The 18,159-nt window shown below is 38.8% G+C and overlaps 1 pseudogene; it reads right to left on the bottom strand.

The window, feature by feature from the left end:
• Positions 1-13,628: 13,628 nt before the first annotated feature.
• LOC149253959 (13-hydroxylupanine O-tigloyltransferase pseudogene) lies at positions 13,629-14,003 on the bottom strand (annotated as a pseudogene).
• Between the last annotated feature and the right edge of the window lie 4,156 nt (positions 14,004-18,159).

An 18,159-nucleotide genomic window follows, 5' to 3' on the forward strand; every position in this document is an offset into this window, starting at 1 on the left:
CAACACCAACTCCGTCAATGGATTGATCCTCATTCACAACAAGTGTAGAGTCTAGAATGGGAAAACACAAGACAATGCAATCCAGAGGATAATAAAATATGAAGACAGAGGTTGAGGTATGAAATACATGTGACAACCCATGGGATTCGCAACCCAATCTACATGGAAATTGAGAGAAGTGATGATGGGAGGATGTGACAGTTGAATAGATGTGTGTGCCTGCTCTCCCACATCACTCTGCGGTGGTGGAGTTGTTTGATGAGGGGACGACAGACAATCACTTATGACAACGACCGTATCCGTCTGTGATTGTGCAGCTCCATCACCGAAGTATGCTGAGCGGGGACTTGGGCTTGAACTTCTTCCTTGGATTGAAAGCTTTGGTAAAGAAATATTCAAATCTATCCATGAGATACTAGAATTTCATATGACTTTTTGGAGCTCGAAATTGTAATACACGGAAGTGATCCCAAAATTCCATAGGCGATTCTTGCGAGGTCTTTCATTGTTGTAACAGTTTTTGGTCAAGAGGTTCTAGATCAAAATGATGGAAAGTAGATTCAATGAGATCACAGAACTGCTCAAGTGAGTGCACACTGCTGGGAGGCAGACTCCAACACCATCGAAGTAGGGATTCTCGAAGTGTGTATACAATCAGCACGCTAGCCTCTTCTGCATAGAACCCATCTACAAGAAATGCACAGAAGTCTTCTAAGTACTCAGGCCAGGCTACTTCACCTTCACCATCATACATGTACTTAGAAAAGATATCAACAAACTCCCTTCTGATGTTGAGAGGTTTCGCATGCGAAAAGAATCGTGGAGGGATGAGTGTGATATTATCCATGATAGATGTGCAAAGGTTCAAAACTAGATGAGAGGACACAAATTTTCATCTAGCACTAGAAATGTTGATGGTGTTGGACCCGCAAACATGTCAGGGGATCTCCCTAGTAAGAAGTCCCTACTAGACCTCAGACCATTTGGTGTAGGAGCCCCAGCAGTGGGTCAGATGGTATCACCTTGACCGCGGTTGCATGGAGAGGCAAGTAAGATGTACATGTTGGTAGCAAGGGTGTGACATGCGCAACAATCCAAGGAAGGTGCATGAACGGTTCTAACACACGGAAAGTGAGGTGAGTGCGCCCCTTGGAAACCTGTGGAAGCACGCGGCTTGGAAGGGAACACACGAGCGAAGATGCATCACAAACTGGAAAGCAAGTAAGCTAACAATCCAAAGTGATGGTTAAACCAACATCACATCTCAGTAATATTCATACATACTTATACAGAAAGAGTTCATACATGCATGCGTAAGAAAACAGATACATATATCATTAGGGTAACCATGATAGATGAAATACAATAACAACATATGCATGAAACATATTGGCTTTGTTATATTAAGAAGTGAAAGTTCCAATCATACAGTACAACCACGACCAACCACTAGTCCTGATAGCAATTCGTTACAGTCACTGCTGCCTGCTTCTTCAAAGATATGTACTAGCTCTGCACTGTGGAGAAGCCAAGGCTCGTTACAATACTCTCCAAGCTTTCTCTAAGATACTGCTATCGGAAGCTTGGCTGATCAAAATCCCTTTAAATGAGTTATGAGGTTCTATAAATAGCAAAGGGTGGGGTGACCCTTGACATTCCCCTTTGTGACTGTTCACCTACCCTCATGACTCTTCAACTACTCTATGACTGTTACAATCAACTATAAACACTTTGATTTCCACTTTACAAGATATTACATACAATCTGCACATGTACCCATGTGAGACAAAATAGGCTTGAGCAAGCCATCCAAGTTATCACTAACACTCGGATAGTTGTGGTAAGACCAACTATTTGACATCCTTGCGATGGTTAACGGTGGCGAACTGATGCCAAGCTTGGTCGTCTGTGATGGTGTCCGTGCGCTTAATGGTGACATCCAGCTGAAAGTGAATTCTTGCTTCCGTTGCATCCGGGTACACTAATATGGCTCCTCCGTCCAACTCGTCTCATAATATGTGCATCATCATCTTGACTGCAGCTGGACCAACAACATACTGATACGTAGTGTTTGTGCTGATCTCCAAGTGTGTGTTGGTGATCATGCGCATCAACTTGTCAAAATACATGTTCAACTCCAGTCAGACTTGCTTCTTGTCTTCACCTCGGTGAGTGTGCCAATGAGTGGGATTACATGCATGCACATAATGACATCCATGCTCCTGAACACCCTTGCATGCGATTGATGACACTGCTCACCCTGTCTACTCTGTGCCAACTACTGGGCTGGGTCTATAACCTGTATGGGTGCAATTGCATTAGTCTGTGGATGTTGCACCTCCTGATTTACCTGTTCCTGGTGCAACTCCTTCTCTCATTTGTGCAGCTCCTGTTCTTCCTTGAGTTGTTGCTTTTGCGCGATCCTCTTGTCGCGCCATCGTCTCATGGCCTCAATCTCCAAAGCTGATTTCATCACGAGTGGATCTACTTTGAACTGGCAGTTATGCTCCACCTCTGTGTTGTCAACAACCTTCCTCTTGCATTTGTTGCACGCAGGTGTGCTACCTTCTGTTGTCATTGATGGTGCTTCTCGCTATGATATCGTTGGCATTTCATCTTGATATCTTTGTATATGAACAACTTTATGTCCTCATAGATAGGCAAGCTCATAGACACTTGCTCGGCTGCATCCCTAGTTTCACTCTCAACGGTGTCCTTTAACTCTGCTCTCCTAGAGGCCATTGTACATGTGCTGCTAAGAGGCAGACGAACACCTGTGATGCCTGGAGCCATAGCAACACTCATAGCAAGAAATTTGTTAGTTGAAAACCAAAACAAACTGGAGGACTAACATGCAACATACCTGTGTGACTGTCTGTGAAGATTGCTCAATTTTCATGGGGAGGTTGGGAGACTAACTGTTACAAGGAAAAGTGTCTATACAGAACTGCTTATCCCACTAAGGTGTGGTAGCTACCTTAGAAAAAAACAAAGTAAAGCTACTTTCGTTTTCCTTTATGAAAGATAGATGAGAGAAGAATAAAGGAGACCAACCTCTGTCTTGCGCTTGACTCCTAGTTCGATTCCTCTCTCTTCTGATAGTCCTTTGCTACTTGCTTCCTTGTACACTCAGCTTCACAGAGTACCTGTAGGATCAAATTAGCATAACACTATACAAGAACATGGATCTATTATCATAAACAATCTAGGATCAGATGTAAATTGACCATACAAATGCATAAAACATAAACGACACAAGAGTATGGAGGAAAACTTGAATAGCTTTTATTGATAATCAAGAAAGAGCCAAGAGAGTTACAACCAGTTGTTCTGACCCAACATCATCCTCTCAGCAAGTAAGCCCTTCTTCACCTCATACAAAGCTTAGATCACCCAACACTATGATGTTGCCTCAAGAAACCAACAACAATTCCTTACAAGATGCAAAATTCCCAGCCCCCGGATCTCTGGGATGAGGGATCCATATATAGATATCTTTAAGGGAGATGAGTCAGCTTGTGATTTGATTAGTGTCTTCCCTCTGATAGTTCTTGCTTCCATTTGGAGATTTATGATCTCTTACTCATCCTTGGTCGAATTCAGAGAGGCAAGTGTCACAGGAGAAGTTTCTGGAAGATTCCATGCCTCTCCACCTCGCGGATTGACACTGCCATTTGTCACTTCTCGCATATCGCACCCCATAGAAGGGCTTTTTGAAATGCAACGCACCCATAGAGTGTACTTAGGTGAGATGCAACGCACTTTGCCTATGGAGCAAGTGAAATGATCCTGTTTTGACCAGTTCTGAGCAGTTTTTCATGGAGAACTTCTGGGAGAAGCTGTAATCAGTTGACCTTGTTCCTTTAGGGGTTAGAACAACACTTTTAGGGACTTAGGAGCCCTTGGTTTATGGACATTTTATGCTTGGGGTTGCAGTGCCCAAAAATGTCTATAACATTTTCCCCCTAAAGCATGAGGTCGTTAATCTTTTTTTTTTGATGTCGGGTGAAATGCTTTATCATGAGGATCCGAAGTTCTTTCAAGGTGGGAGGAGACCTGTAATAAGATACAATACAATACATTATCTTCATAATATTTTCATGATCTAGTTGAGGCGGGCATTCCCATGCTCAACTTTATAAATTCATTTTCATGTACATAGGACAGACAATCGTCTGAGTGTAGACTGATGATTCTGGTAGAGCCATCATCCCTTTGATTGGATGATTATCTGTGCAGCAACGATGTACATTTGATGTCTTTATTTCCCTGAATATATATCGCAGCCTGGATGGATGAAACTAGATCCGGGGTCTTCAATCTCGTTCGATCTTCACTCAAAGTATAAGTCGATCCATATGAGAGATGTTCTGGAGTCGAACATGGAAAGACACGCCCGATTACTAGCCAATGATGTAAGTTGTTAACAGGTGTGAGAGGAATCATTGATAATGATAATGACTCTCAAGGTACTGCAGTACAATTCACGTGGTGTGAATAAAGGACTTGGCATCGAACACCACGCAAAATCTTTCGGTCAAAGGCCATTGATGTAAACCTGTCGCCGGAAGTGAGAAACCTGCCATTGAGGTATGCAAGCTTCAAAGTACTGAACGGGGTGTTCCTAGATCGACTTCTTGGATAATGAGCTGATGTTGACAAGAAGCGATCCGTCATAGGAGGGCCTTAATGAATCCCACATCAATGACACGGAACGGAGAAAATGATTTTAATGGAGGTGAAAACGATCTGGTGATATAAGGTTCAGGGTGGCAGTCATGAAAGAATGGAGCGTAAATGTATTGCAGTGGGTGAGACACAAGTGAATTCTCTGAATGACTTCTCTTGAACATATCGGCGACATTGACGTGATGGATTGGTAGCATTAACCCCAAATGTGGATGGTGTGATGGGACCATGGTGATGTGATCGGTGAATGAAACAACCCAACCCGACTTGGATGCGGAGTGAAAGTGTCATGTTCAAGAGCGACTTGCTACCAACAAAGTTTCTTCAAGTTTTCTTCCCAATTTTTCCCCAGTCATTGCTGACCAGTACCTCTTTATTTTTGTCAAGCTTGAGGAGGATAACATATGCTTGTTCTATAATTTTCCCTTCGGGCAAACCCATCACTATGTTTTAACGAGCCTAGCGATAGTGAAACTCGTTCTTGTCTGCTATGGACAAGTTTGTCACTATTAGGTTTTAACGAGTTTAACGACAAAGATAACTTGGTCCTTTTCAATTTTAGAGAGTCTGAAAAGGGACGTAAAGGAAACTCCACAATTCATTTTTCGTCATCTAATCCCTTAAGTCCGAAAAGGTATAAAACAATACAGAAGGGATGAATTTTCGATACTTTAAACGAGCCGAACAAAACAAGCGCTCGATATTTTTGTGTAATAATCCATCAGGTCCAAAAAGATTAAAATATAAAGGAGGGATAGCACTTCCGGTCCCTTTAACGAGCTGGAGAGGCCAATGGCTCGGTAATCTTTTCATATTTTACGAGTGAGTTGAAAAGAGCTTAAAGGAGACTCGTCTTTGAGGAACGAGTGATAAAATTGGGTAGCAGCTGATTCTAGGTAAGGTTTGGAATTTTCCAATCACGGCAGTGTTACAAGGATGGCTAGTGGGATCACATTTCGCAGCTGTTCCTCAAAAGGGGTAAACAATCAAGTGGAGGTGAATGATCGGCCAATACAGAGTGGAGGTGATGATGAGAACACGACCAAGGCTTTAAAGGCTGAAGTACTACATTCACGATGGCTATTTACCAGGAAATAGTTCATTTTTTAATGAGCTTAAACGCGGGGAGAAACATTTGCTCATGACTTATGTTTATTTTTTAACGAGCTTGAACTATGTGCTAAAACTGCTTGATTAATCCAATCGTATAATAAGAATGTCTCATATATGAAAACGACAATTTTTTGAGTTTTGCCCCACATCCTTTCTTTATGCAAGTTAGGAAACGACCAATCCTACGAGTTTAAAGGGTTAGAGGACCTACAAATTTAAAAAAATAAATAGTCGCTCTTCGCTTGCACGCCAAAAGGTTTGCATGCCCCCAGGTATAAAATAAAGCTTCAAGGTCACCTTTTATTCTACCGACAAAACATTTGTTTTATCAAGAAAGGTCTACCTCTTTCAGGTTACCAAAGATTGTTCTATTCACAGCGCAAACAAAACACTTCTTCGGTGATGTCTACCGAAATAGACAAAGGTGAGCGGTGCAGACGCCTCCACTCACATAACTTTGACGAGGGAATCTTATTCCAGTCTAACCCCCTTTTCCAATCACGGACGGGAGTACAGACTAGTCATATATCTCTCGGGGAAACCTACTCTATACCCGAAGTTTTCCTGCCGAAGCAGACTAGGGTGCATGCCCCCTGGGTTTCAGTCATGTCCCCTGAATCACTCGCGCTCATCAGGTGGATGGACTGGGAATTGATGAGACATTCCTTGTGTGAAAAGACCATTCAGGGATGGTATATGACTATTTTCTATGTGTGATTCAGGAAATGGAAGTTGGTCTACGAGCATGACCACTCTTCCTTCGTGCGGAAAACACATTACTCTAAAGAGTGATGAGACAATGGCTCCCATGCAATAAATATAGTCTCATCCAAGGAGTAGATTATAATCCATGGGTCCTTGGACTACCATTACGCTCATATGAACGGTTTTCCCTCTCAATGTTATGGGCACATTGGGAAGGATCCTAACGGTTGACTGGTTCCTTTTTCAAAGCCTGTTAGATTTCCCATCTCAGGCAAAAGCGATGGCGAACCAAGCGCTTTCCAAGCAATCAAGGAAAGGATAATCACATAAGCCCCTTCATCTATGATGGTATCGGGCATAACCATTCTATATATTTGAGTAATGATTCAGAATGGTACACTAGCTGGTAAACGGGGTCTGCCTAGTTGATTCCAGTCAAAGGAAACAACTAGGTTGCTTGGACGTGGGACCGAATAGACGGCCGGGTACGACTCTGACGAACTTCCTTCCTGCGGTAAAGGAATGGGTAAATTACCCCCATGTTCATCGGAGTCTGTGCTTATGAAAAGAATTTGGACGATGTCATCCTTGTTCACTCCAGTGACTATATCATCTGAAGATGGATCCTCTGAAGGCAAGACCGGGTCAACTGCTGCCTCGACCTTTTGACTTTCGTTTGGTATGGGTTCATATGGATTGTCTTCAATGATAAACGCTTCGGCTGAGCACCTAGGCGGGTCAGCCGGATTTTCAACTAGTGACGGACTCGGCAAGAGTTTTTTTTATCCAGGAGGAAGTCGTAATGGTGAAACCGGATGATTGCCCAAAACTCTTTTAGCCTCGTCTAAGAAGGAACAACGGTGGATGGCATGATCGCCTTCGCACAGTTTACAAGGAAATCTATATTTTCCTTTTTGTCTCGGGACTTAACTTTCACTAGTCGATGGTGTGCTTTCAACATGATCATCAGAGGTTGACGACACCAGGTTGTGCAAACGAGGAGACCAGTCCCTTAAGATCCGAGGGATGCAGGGACAATCTCGATGATAGTGGTCTCCTTTGCAAATGACACATGGCGATTTAGGCCTGGTCAGTGGAGTGTGTGGAGTTTCGCTAGACGACACTTGGTTGCCCCCTTTCGCTTTTGGCTCCTTCTACTTCTTCTCTTTCCTCTTCTTTTCCTTCTTCTTCTCAGGTACTTGATTTTTGGCTTTACCAGCCCCATCAAGCGAAGAGGAAGGAGGAGAGGAAGAATTGGAGGAAGTAGAAGGTTGGTGGGTAACTCTGGAATCGTCTAGTTGCTGACTCGATTGTTCAGGAATTGCGGTGTTCTGAAAGACATAGGTTGAGAAGAGCCATACAGGCAAGCCGATTTTCAATCCTGGAAGCGACAATGTGGCCATATGGGGTGCACCAACATCTCCCCAAGAGGAGAAGGGACTAGGATTTCCTCCAAGGGGAATTCCTTGGCTGGTGGACTCCATTCTCTCAACCTGAGACCAACGTAGGAAGGGTGATGATTATTCCGTTTAAAATAAATTTTAGACGCTTTGACACAACTTGTTTTTTCAATTTTAAAGAGTCGAGAAAAAACAAAATATGACTCTAGTCGCCTTCAATTTTTAATGAGCCTAAAGTGACAAGTACTCAGATGGACCTTTTCAGTTAAGGAGTCTGAAAAGGAACGAAAGGGACTGCTAGTAAATCTAGGTAGAGGGATTACCAAACCAATCGAAAAACTGCAGGACACTTTTTATGGTACGACAATCAATCTTCTCGAATGTTGTGTTCAGTGCATTGCGATCGATAGGGCGGAAGACATGGCTTCCTATGGATAAAGGATTAAGCCTATTGTGGTCTCCCAAAATATACTCAACGGTACGTGGGAGCACAAGTCCATACTGGCACTTATCGTCTCAAAGTGGAGGAATCACCCAACCAGTAGTGAGAACAACAGCTACCAGGCTTTACGATGCCGAAATACGTCTCTAGCCTAGACTTCTAGATGTTGTACGTTAGGTTCCAAAGCTTTGTTAGATTCATTAAATTTATTTTATAGTTGATCTTGCTTAAGAAATTTTCCTTTCAGGTTCACTGCGTGATGTAGATGTACAATTCCTAAAATGCAATCTAAGATGATAAACAGTCTTTTATCTTCTTTGTGCAATGAAAATCCTAGCTACTAAGGAAAGAAAGACATAATTCTTTCAACAAAGAGCAAAGAGCACACACTATATGCACTGTCCTAAATCAAACCAATCAAACAGTCTAAATGCAAATGCACATGCATGTATTTGTTTTCAGCCTCCTTAATATGTGAATGATAAGAAGAAAGCTAATGCGCAAATCTGAATTACTTTCAAGCGACAATTACTAACAAGTTTCTTTTTAAATTCAAAACGAAAACTTGCTTTCAACACTAGAAAGACTACAAATTCAGATCAAATACAATAGTAATAGGGTAATCGACCATCAAGAGCGATCGGACTCCCTCTTATGACTGAAAATGACACTTGCGACACTTTCAAATCAAGAAACGAAAGTACAATTACGTTACTTTTTGCAAAGGAGAACTAAAAATGACTCAACAAATACACAAAAACACTTACAGTTCTTTGCACAATGGAGGCAGAATAACAGCAAGGAAAGGGGTTTCAAACAGAGTTGTACTAACCATAGGTAGCAAAACTCATGAATAGAACTGAAAAGAATGAACAGAAACCAACATTCAGGAACAATGTCTAGTTTGATCAGCGCACCTGTAACATAGTGAACTTGAAATGCAGCGCACCTGTAACATAGTGAACTTGAAATGCAGCGCACCTACTACACTCGGGAAGTGCGCTGAATTTCAGATTCATAGAACAGAGACTGCGCTGGGCCAAAGACGAGACTTTGCTTGGGTTCCGGGTCACAGTTTGCAGTTCATTTCAGGGATTTTAGCCGAGCAAGTGGTAATCAGTAAATCAACAACAGGGGTAGATCTAAGGAGGTTACTAGAGCCACCACAAGGGCAAGAGAGTTTGTAAATCAGTTGTTTAATTCATAAACAAAACCCGGAGATTGACTGAAGCGGCATTTATCTACTTTGCAAATGCAGTTTGAAAGCTACCTGGCTCAACTTCAGGCTCCGTCTGTAAGTTTATAAAGTAAACAACAAGGTAGATAAACAAAGAACCTAGTCGCTCCCCAACGGAGTCGCCATTTTGTTACAGGGAAAAGTGTCTATACAGAACTGCTTATTCCACTAAGGTGTGGTAGCTACCTTAGAAACAAACAAAGTAAAGCTAATTTCATTTTCCTTTATGAAAGATAGATGAGAGAAGAATAAAGGAGACCAACCTCTATCTTGCGCTTGACTCCTAGTTCGAATCCTCTCTCTTATGATAGTCCTTTGCTACTTGCTTCCTTGTACACTCAACTTCACATAGTACCTGTAGGATCAAAGTAGCATAACACTATACAAGAACATGAATCTATTATCATAAACAATCTAGGATCAGATGTAAATTGACCATACAAATGCATAAAACATAAATGAGACAAGAGTATGGAGGAAAACTTGAATAGCTTTTATTGATAATCAAGAAAGAGCCAAGAGAGTAACAACTAGTTGTTCTGACCCAGCATCATCCTCTCAGCAAGTAAGCCTTTCTTCACCTCATACAAAGCTTAGATCACTCAACACTATGATGTTGTCTCAAGAAACCAACAACAATTCCTTACAATATGCAAAATTCCCAGCCCCCGGATCTCTGGGATGAGGGATCCATATATAGATATCTGTAAGGGAGATGAGTCAGCTTGTGATTTGATTAGTGTCTTCCATCTGATAGTTCTTTCTTCCACTTGGAGATTTATCATCTCTTACTCATCCTTGGCCAAATTCTGAGAGGCAAGTGTCACAGGAGAAGTTTCTGGAAGATTCCATGCCTCTCCACCTCGCAGATTGACACTGCCATTTGTTACTTCTCACCCATCGCACCCCATAGAAGGGCTTTTTGAAATCCAATGCACCCACAGAGTGTACTTAGGTGAGATGCAACGCACTTTGCCTATGGAGCAGGTGAAATGATCCTATTTTGACCAGTTCTGAGCAGTTTTTCATGGAGAACTTCTGGGAGAAGCTGTAATCAGTTGACCTTGTTCCTTTAGGGGTTAGAACAACACTTTTAGGGACTTAGGAGCCCTTGGTTTATGGACATTTTATGCTTGGGGTTGCAGTGCCCAAAAATGTCTATAACACTGACTGCCAAAACTGCGCAAGGTAAAGTCTGGGCTGTTGGGATGCTGACTGACTGCGGGAACTGCGCAATGCATAGTCCAACCTTGCCCGCTGAGGACTGAAACTGTGCAATGTGCAATTTCAGTCAGTAGTGACATGCAAACCAACAAACTGCATTGCGTAGTTTTTGGGGCCAACAAGGCACTGCCTCCCAAAGTTGTGCAATGAAAGCCTGGAGGTAAGTGCTGGGCTAGACTTGCGCAATTTATGGAGGGAAGGCAGAGCCTTCACTTCCAGAAATGCGCAATGCTAGCTAGGCAAGTCAAGGTTCGGGCCAAGGTAGCCCAGACCCACCGAGTTGGGAAAATTTTAAGGATGGAAGTTTATCTTAAAGTTTAGAAACCTTGGCAAATCTTTCTGGTCCCTAATATGCAAATTGTAAAACTTTTGGTGATATTTTTGTAGAAACCTTTAGATTTCCAATGATTTTATATTAGTTGATATAATATTTTGGCAATTTTTAAGGTAAAATAATGGTGTACTATAAAATTTGGGTGAATCATTTTAGAGAAAAACAGAAATTGGTGAATCTTTTTTTTGGAAAAAACATGGAAAAGTATCCCACTTGCAAATACTAGCCCCTAAAATTTTCCTGGTCACCGACGAGCGACTAAAAACATAAGAAGTTTGAATGCATGATGAAACTGAGTGTAAACAAGATTGAATGATCATGCATGCAAACAGTAAGTGCAGGATCCAGAAAATGGGAAATCATGCATGTGTGTGAAGTGGGTCGCCACAACGACGACCATCGGTGCAAAAACAATGTCATGCATGCAACAACAGTGAGATGCAACAAAAATTGAAATGGTGCTTCTACAAGCTAACATACATCAAAACGACAACAAGTGCTCATTGAAATCAAGAAAAAAACACTCACACAAAGCGAAACACAAAAAGTGATAGAAATGCAGTGCAAGACATGAAAAGCAGACTTACCCTGAAACAACTAAGTTGAAAGTGTCGAAGACTCCTGGATGCAATGTGGGATGTCAGAGTTGCAAGATCAATGTGAGGAATGAGCTCTACAAAGTCCGGTTCATAAGTTTTGACAAGATCGAGGTTATGATGCGCATGCCACAAATCTAGGAAAAAGTGACACTTGGCGAGAGGTTTCTAAAATGAACTTTGCATGTAACCTCCAACTGCTAAGAATAGATCCATAGATCTAGGGATTCCTTTTGCATGCTGCCTTTTGCTATTTCGGGTAGAGAAAACCATGCATGCAAATCAATTTTTCTTAGTCCTGGAGGGAACTGGTCAACCTAAAGGCACATGCAATAGCGTGCTTGACTGAGAGAGGGATTTTCACAATTTCTGAGAGGAATTGGGCTGGTTTTCCTAGAGGGATTGTGCAATTTTAGGGAGGAGCAGGTGAGTGCTGCCCAAAATTGCGCAATTTCTGGGAGGAGCTAGGCTGGTTGTCCCAGAGGGATTGCGCAATTTCTGGGAGGAGTAGGTGACTACTACCTAGAATTTCACAATTTCTAGGCTGAGTTGCAGTGTTGGGCCAGATTGCGCAATTTTCCCAAGGAATATTGTCTAACTGTATTGTGCAATTTATGAGCCCAGCAGGCTGGCCAGTAGATTTCCGCAATTTTTGGAGGGAAGGTTGGTTCCCCTCCAGAATTGCGCAATTTTTTGAGGGAGTTGCTCAGCCAAAAACTAGCCTAAGTCTCGAATGGCAGCCTATGAGGGGAGAGAAGAAAACTAACATGCACAGGTTGACAAGCTGTTGAAAAACCAATGAAGCCTGTGTACACAATGCAAGACATGCTACTAGCATGGTTGGTAGGGAGGCTCCGAAATGAAGCTAGGAAAAATTCTGGAGGGTGGTTGTAGCCGCTACAACATGTTATCAACTCTTCCCTCGATATTTGTTGTTCATAATGATGAAGTGAGCAAACTTTGGCATGAGAAATTTGGTCACTTAAATTATCACTCACTTAAAAATCTATGTAAAGAAAATATGGTGGCAGGTCCTCCTATGATATCTTTCAGAGATGGTGTTTGTTGCGGATGTGTACTCAGAAAACATCATCGGGATAGTTTTGAAAAACGTGCCTCTTGGCATACCTCAACCCCTTTATAGCTCATGCATAGTGATTTATGTGGTCCACTTCCAGTTGTTTCATTCTCTGGCTACAAGTGTTTCTTAAGTTTCATTGATGATTTCTCCAGACGCACTTGGGTATACTTCTTAAAACTCAAGAGTGAAGTCTTTAACATGTTCTTGGCCTTTAAGGCCTTTGTTGAGAAACAATCTGGACATGAAATTCTTAAGCTAAGATCTGATAATGGCAGAGAATATGTTAACAACAAATTCATCAAATTTTGCACTGAGCATGGAATTCAATTGCAACATACTATTCCATATACTCCACAACAAAATGGTGTGGCTGAAAGAAAGAATCACACATTAAAGGAAATGGCCAATTTTATGCTTCAATCTAAAGGACTTAGTCTTAATTTTTGGGCAGAGGCAATTAACTATGCAAATTACATAGTAAATCGCACTCCTACTAAGGTTTTAAATAATAACACTCCAGAAGAAGCTTGGAGTTGTTGGCTTGATGGGGCTTAGACCCAGGTTCGGAATTAGTTGCGCTAACCAATAAAATCCTACACTAATAAGGCTAGGCGCGTCGCTCATGGTGTGATTCAAACGAGGGGAAAAAGTGAAACCTCCACATCTCAACCGCGTTACCTGGAATATCGTGATAAGAAACATGTTAAGTAAATAGAAGTTCAATTGGAATATGAATTATGTTCATCAAAGCATGAGTGAATCTACCTGAATGCGAAGGACGAGAGAATTGGTAATAATTTCTGAGCCTCACACATCATGCAGGAGATCAGCCAAGCAGGGGAAGGGTGGGTGCAGGTCTTCAAATTCCTCCATGGAAATGTCGGCATCAGCTTCCACAAATAGCACGCCTTCACTCGTGCAGTCCACGAGGAGCTTACCAAAGGGCACTTCTCTCAATCTTCTGGCAAAATGATAGTAAAACACCAAAACCTTCGCCAACACTTCTCTAATAACTTTGGCGAGATCCTCGCCTTTTTTCGACGAATCGAATCGATAAAATTGAAGGACGGGAATAGGAAATCTGAGAGTCAGTGGATCATCTAGATTGGAAAGGAATAGCAACCCTTTGGGAGTAGGGAGGAGAGGAGGGACAAGGATAGCCGAATTTCTGGTGATTTTCATTTGCAGAGGTGCAATGAAAACAAAGTTGTGGAGAATCAATGAAAGGCTATGAAGCGAGCCCGCAATTGAAGATCAACATAGTAGGATGCAGTGCGTTGCAGACACAAAGATCTTTCGAGAAGGAGGAGACGCCGAAGCCTGCATTTGGTGAGATATATAAATTGAAGCCCACGTTTCTCAAGTGACGTGACCAATATAATGAATATCATGTGCAATGAAAGACTAACCATGAAAGATCTACAACAAAGGTGACTTCATATGTTTTTATGGAATTGGATTCTTAAATTTTAATTTAATTATTAATAAGTATGTTGATAGGTTGGTTTATTTGTATAATAGTTTTTTTTTTTAATTTAAGGTAAATGGTATGGATTTAATCTTTACTAAATTTTCTAAAATATTAGTATATACCTCAATTTTTCTATAATATTTAGAATGATATATATAAGTTAAAAGTTGAAATTTATGAACAATTTTTTGTTTTTTTAATTAAATGTATTTTTAAAAGGACACATGTCAACTCCAAGTTAAACACGAACATATCATACTAGGTTGTAGAATCATGAGAATCTCGGTTCAACAACTATACTATATATATATATATATATATATATATATATATATATATATATATATAAATATGGAAAATAAATAATTTAAAATATAAACTAGTACAACCACATTATAAAAAATACAATAATAAAATAATGCTTACATTAACAATAACAGATAAAAAAAATAGCCATAAAAATCTTTGTATATCTTTCACAAATAAAATAATTCAATTTCCATTTTAATTTCACAGAGAGATAATGTAATTAATGCACAATTTCCTCATTATTTAATATGGAGCGGACAAATTGTATTTAAATGATTATGCTAAGAAGCTAATAGACAAAATGACCTTTGCAATAGAATCTGGTGATACAATTTTAGATGAGATTGTGAATTTTTGTTGTTCAAAATACTCTTTTGAATATATAAATGGATTCAAAAAAGCCTGTGACACTCAAATTTTGTAGATTAAAAAATATAATCTTGTGATTCTTAAAAATCTCTGCTTAATATTGAGTAAAATTAATCCTAAAAAGTAAAATAAAAAAGAGACCGTATAATTTAACTTTTCTATTTAAAACTAACAATGGGACGTGAAAAATGCATAGAAAAGAACCATATATAATTCATTTTGTCTTTGATTAACATGCAATATTTAAAAAAAAATATTAATGACCAAAAAAATATTTAATATCAATCCTAAATAAAAATATTTCTAAAAATATTCTAATATCAATCATAAATTTGGATGGAGAATTTCCAGATAAATGACATTTGAAGGTTGCATTGGCTGAAACGATTTATAAGCATCATAGAGTTAAAACTATAAAAATTTAACCCCTTTTTTTTTAACTAACAATTGGACGTGAAAAATGCATAGAAAAGAACCATATATAATTCATTTTGTCTTCAATTAACATGCAATATTTAAAAAAAAAATTATTAATGACCAAAAAAATATTTAATATCAATCTTAAATAAAAATATTTCTAAAAACTATTCTAATATTAATCATTGAGATGGAGAATTTCTAGATAAAAGACATTGAAGGCTGCATTTGCTGAAACGATTTATAAGCATCATAGAGTTAAAATTAGCAATTGCACTGAGAGATGCAAAGGAACTTCGATAAGAGAAGTCAGGGAATGTGGAAGGCAATAAACAAGTGAAATATATTGAAAATGAAATACAATCATTAAACACATAGCAGAACATAGGTATTCCCTCTTAAAGGTTTCTTAGGAAAATTTTGTGTCTACTATGGATGGCTTGTGTTTTTTTTTTCTATTTCTCTCAATTAATTAAGTAGAAAATCAACTAACTAAAGAATCTCGAATAGGAAAAATTAACAATAAATATTTGGGTGATGTTTTGACATTTGACAAACAATTCCAATGGAATATCTACATCAATTTGTGGATCATATGAATATTGTTCATGCAAAGGCTCAAACAAAAAGGTTGAGTTTGTAGCTTTATAGACCTTTCTTCATTTTGCAAGCAAGTAGGGAGTATCCAAATTACAGGTCAGAGATGACTCTAAATTGGTGATAGATTGGACATGCACAAATGTTGTGCTGGATAATGTATGTCTTTCCCCTCTATTTTAGGAAGTTGAAAATATTGTTCTACAGTTTTCAATGGTACTCTTTCAAACATAACAACAAAGATTGAATCAAAAGGTAGATGAATTATTAGATGAAGCTTTGGAATTATAGCCTATCCTTTTTTGTTTTTATGAGTATTGGGATAGCTAAGAACTCATCATTTTTTGTATCTCTTTGATGTGCAAATATTTCAGAGATGTTTCTTGAAACAAGTGGTTAAGCATCAACTTTTGTTATCATTATGGAAATGTTTTTTGTTTTGTTAATAAAAATGGTGAATTTAATGTCATAATTATAGTGGTTATTTGGACTTTTAGGAAGTGACTCTTTAGATATTGAATTTTGATGAGTCATTATATATATATATATATATATATATATATATATATATATATATATTCCATCACTCTAAATCTTCAATATTAAACACTATTTATTGATATATGGAATTTTTATATTTGATGTAACATCCTCTGCTCATTGTTATCATTATTCCTGATGGTCCAAAAAATGTTACCTCTACTTAAAATGTTGTTTCTATAATAAAATAATTTGCAAGCAAGATTACTCAGTCCCGTTTTTATTATCTAATGATCTCTGTGATTTGGTTGAATCTTTCATTACTCCATTTTTGCAAACAAATTTCATTGGGAATTTGGTATTTGGATGAATTAGTCATTGTTATAGGCTTGTAAACAATCTTATTAGGATAGGTTTATCATTCTCAATGACCTCTAATGAAATGAGTAAACAAGAAATGAAAGGTTGGGTGTAGAGCATGCTTGCAAAAGTGGGGAACTCGTTGTTTTCGTGACATTATGCAAAGGAGGGCGTTATGGTGGGAAAGATAATTTGGATTTGTTATGAGGGGTGAGTTGGGTATATGCAATTTTGAACCCTAGACCAGCTAAGGATGTAATTTTGCTTCCAAATTAGTTATCTTGTTAATAACACATAAAGAGGGGGTACCCTCACAACTCGTTGACAAGTTAAAAGTTTGATGCGTTTGTTGAGATTAGAATGGTAGTTTTCAAAGTCTCAAATTATTTTAAGCGATAAGACATGATGAAGGCATTGTGAAAATTGATCCATTTAATCTTTATATAATATTTATTCTATATATGGACAATGAAATACAAGGGAAATTTGAGTTTCTATATATCTTCTAAAGAATGTAGTAGGAGGTTAAATTTAAGAAGGAAGTTACACTAACATAAATGTCCTAGAACAATGAAAACCCTTGCAGGCACAAGGTACATATTAGAGGAGTTCAATTTCTTTGGGGTTTTGTAAAATGACATGAAATAAATTCTGAACACGAAAATTATGAGGTATATGTCAGCTAAAGATATCACCAACACTACTTAGGAGAAATGAATTTTATCAATAAGCTATTGTAAATAGGAGAAAAAATCAGTTCACAGATAGAATTGTTGTATCAATGAATGTGGTGAAAGTACTTGTGAAAAACTCTGTGATCGGGACAACTAACTCGGGCATTTCTTTTAAGAAATCTTAGCATCTCTATGAAAAGGTTGTTGGATGAATACGTCATTCACATACAATAGTCCTTTGCAAAAGAATTGAAATATTAGTTAAGATGGTTCTCCTGAGATCAACACAAGGTTCATCTTTGAACTTTTTTATTAACATTTTTGTTAAAATGTAATTAGGTCAATATTCTTAATCATAGGGAGTGTTTGGCATGGACCAATAAAACAAAACTCGATGCATTTTTTAATATGACACCAATAACTCAAGAGTTTATACTGTAACAACACAACAAAGTGGTTAACGGTCCTTTCCATATATAATTGTCAAGCTCAATATTTTATAGTATGGATCGTTTCTTATGTTGCATTCCAATGTTGCCATAATTTAGGATCTGCTCATAATACATTGATATTTACGTTGTTTACAATTAAGGAATGTGACAATAAAAAATCCCTAAGTCTTGAACTGATGAGGAAGGTATTTAAAGACAAAAGAAATGTC

This window comes from Pinus tabuliformis, chromosome 7 (genome assembly GCF_031772625.1).
Source record: "Pinus tabuliformis cultivar Carrire ecotype Pingquan chromosome 7, CPIR1, whole genome shotgun sequence".
Lineage (NCBI taxonomy): Eukaryota > Viridiplantae > Streptophyta > Pinopsida > Pinales > Pinaceae > Pinus > Pinus tabuliformis.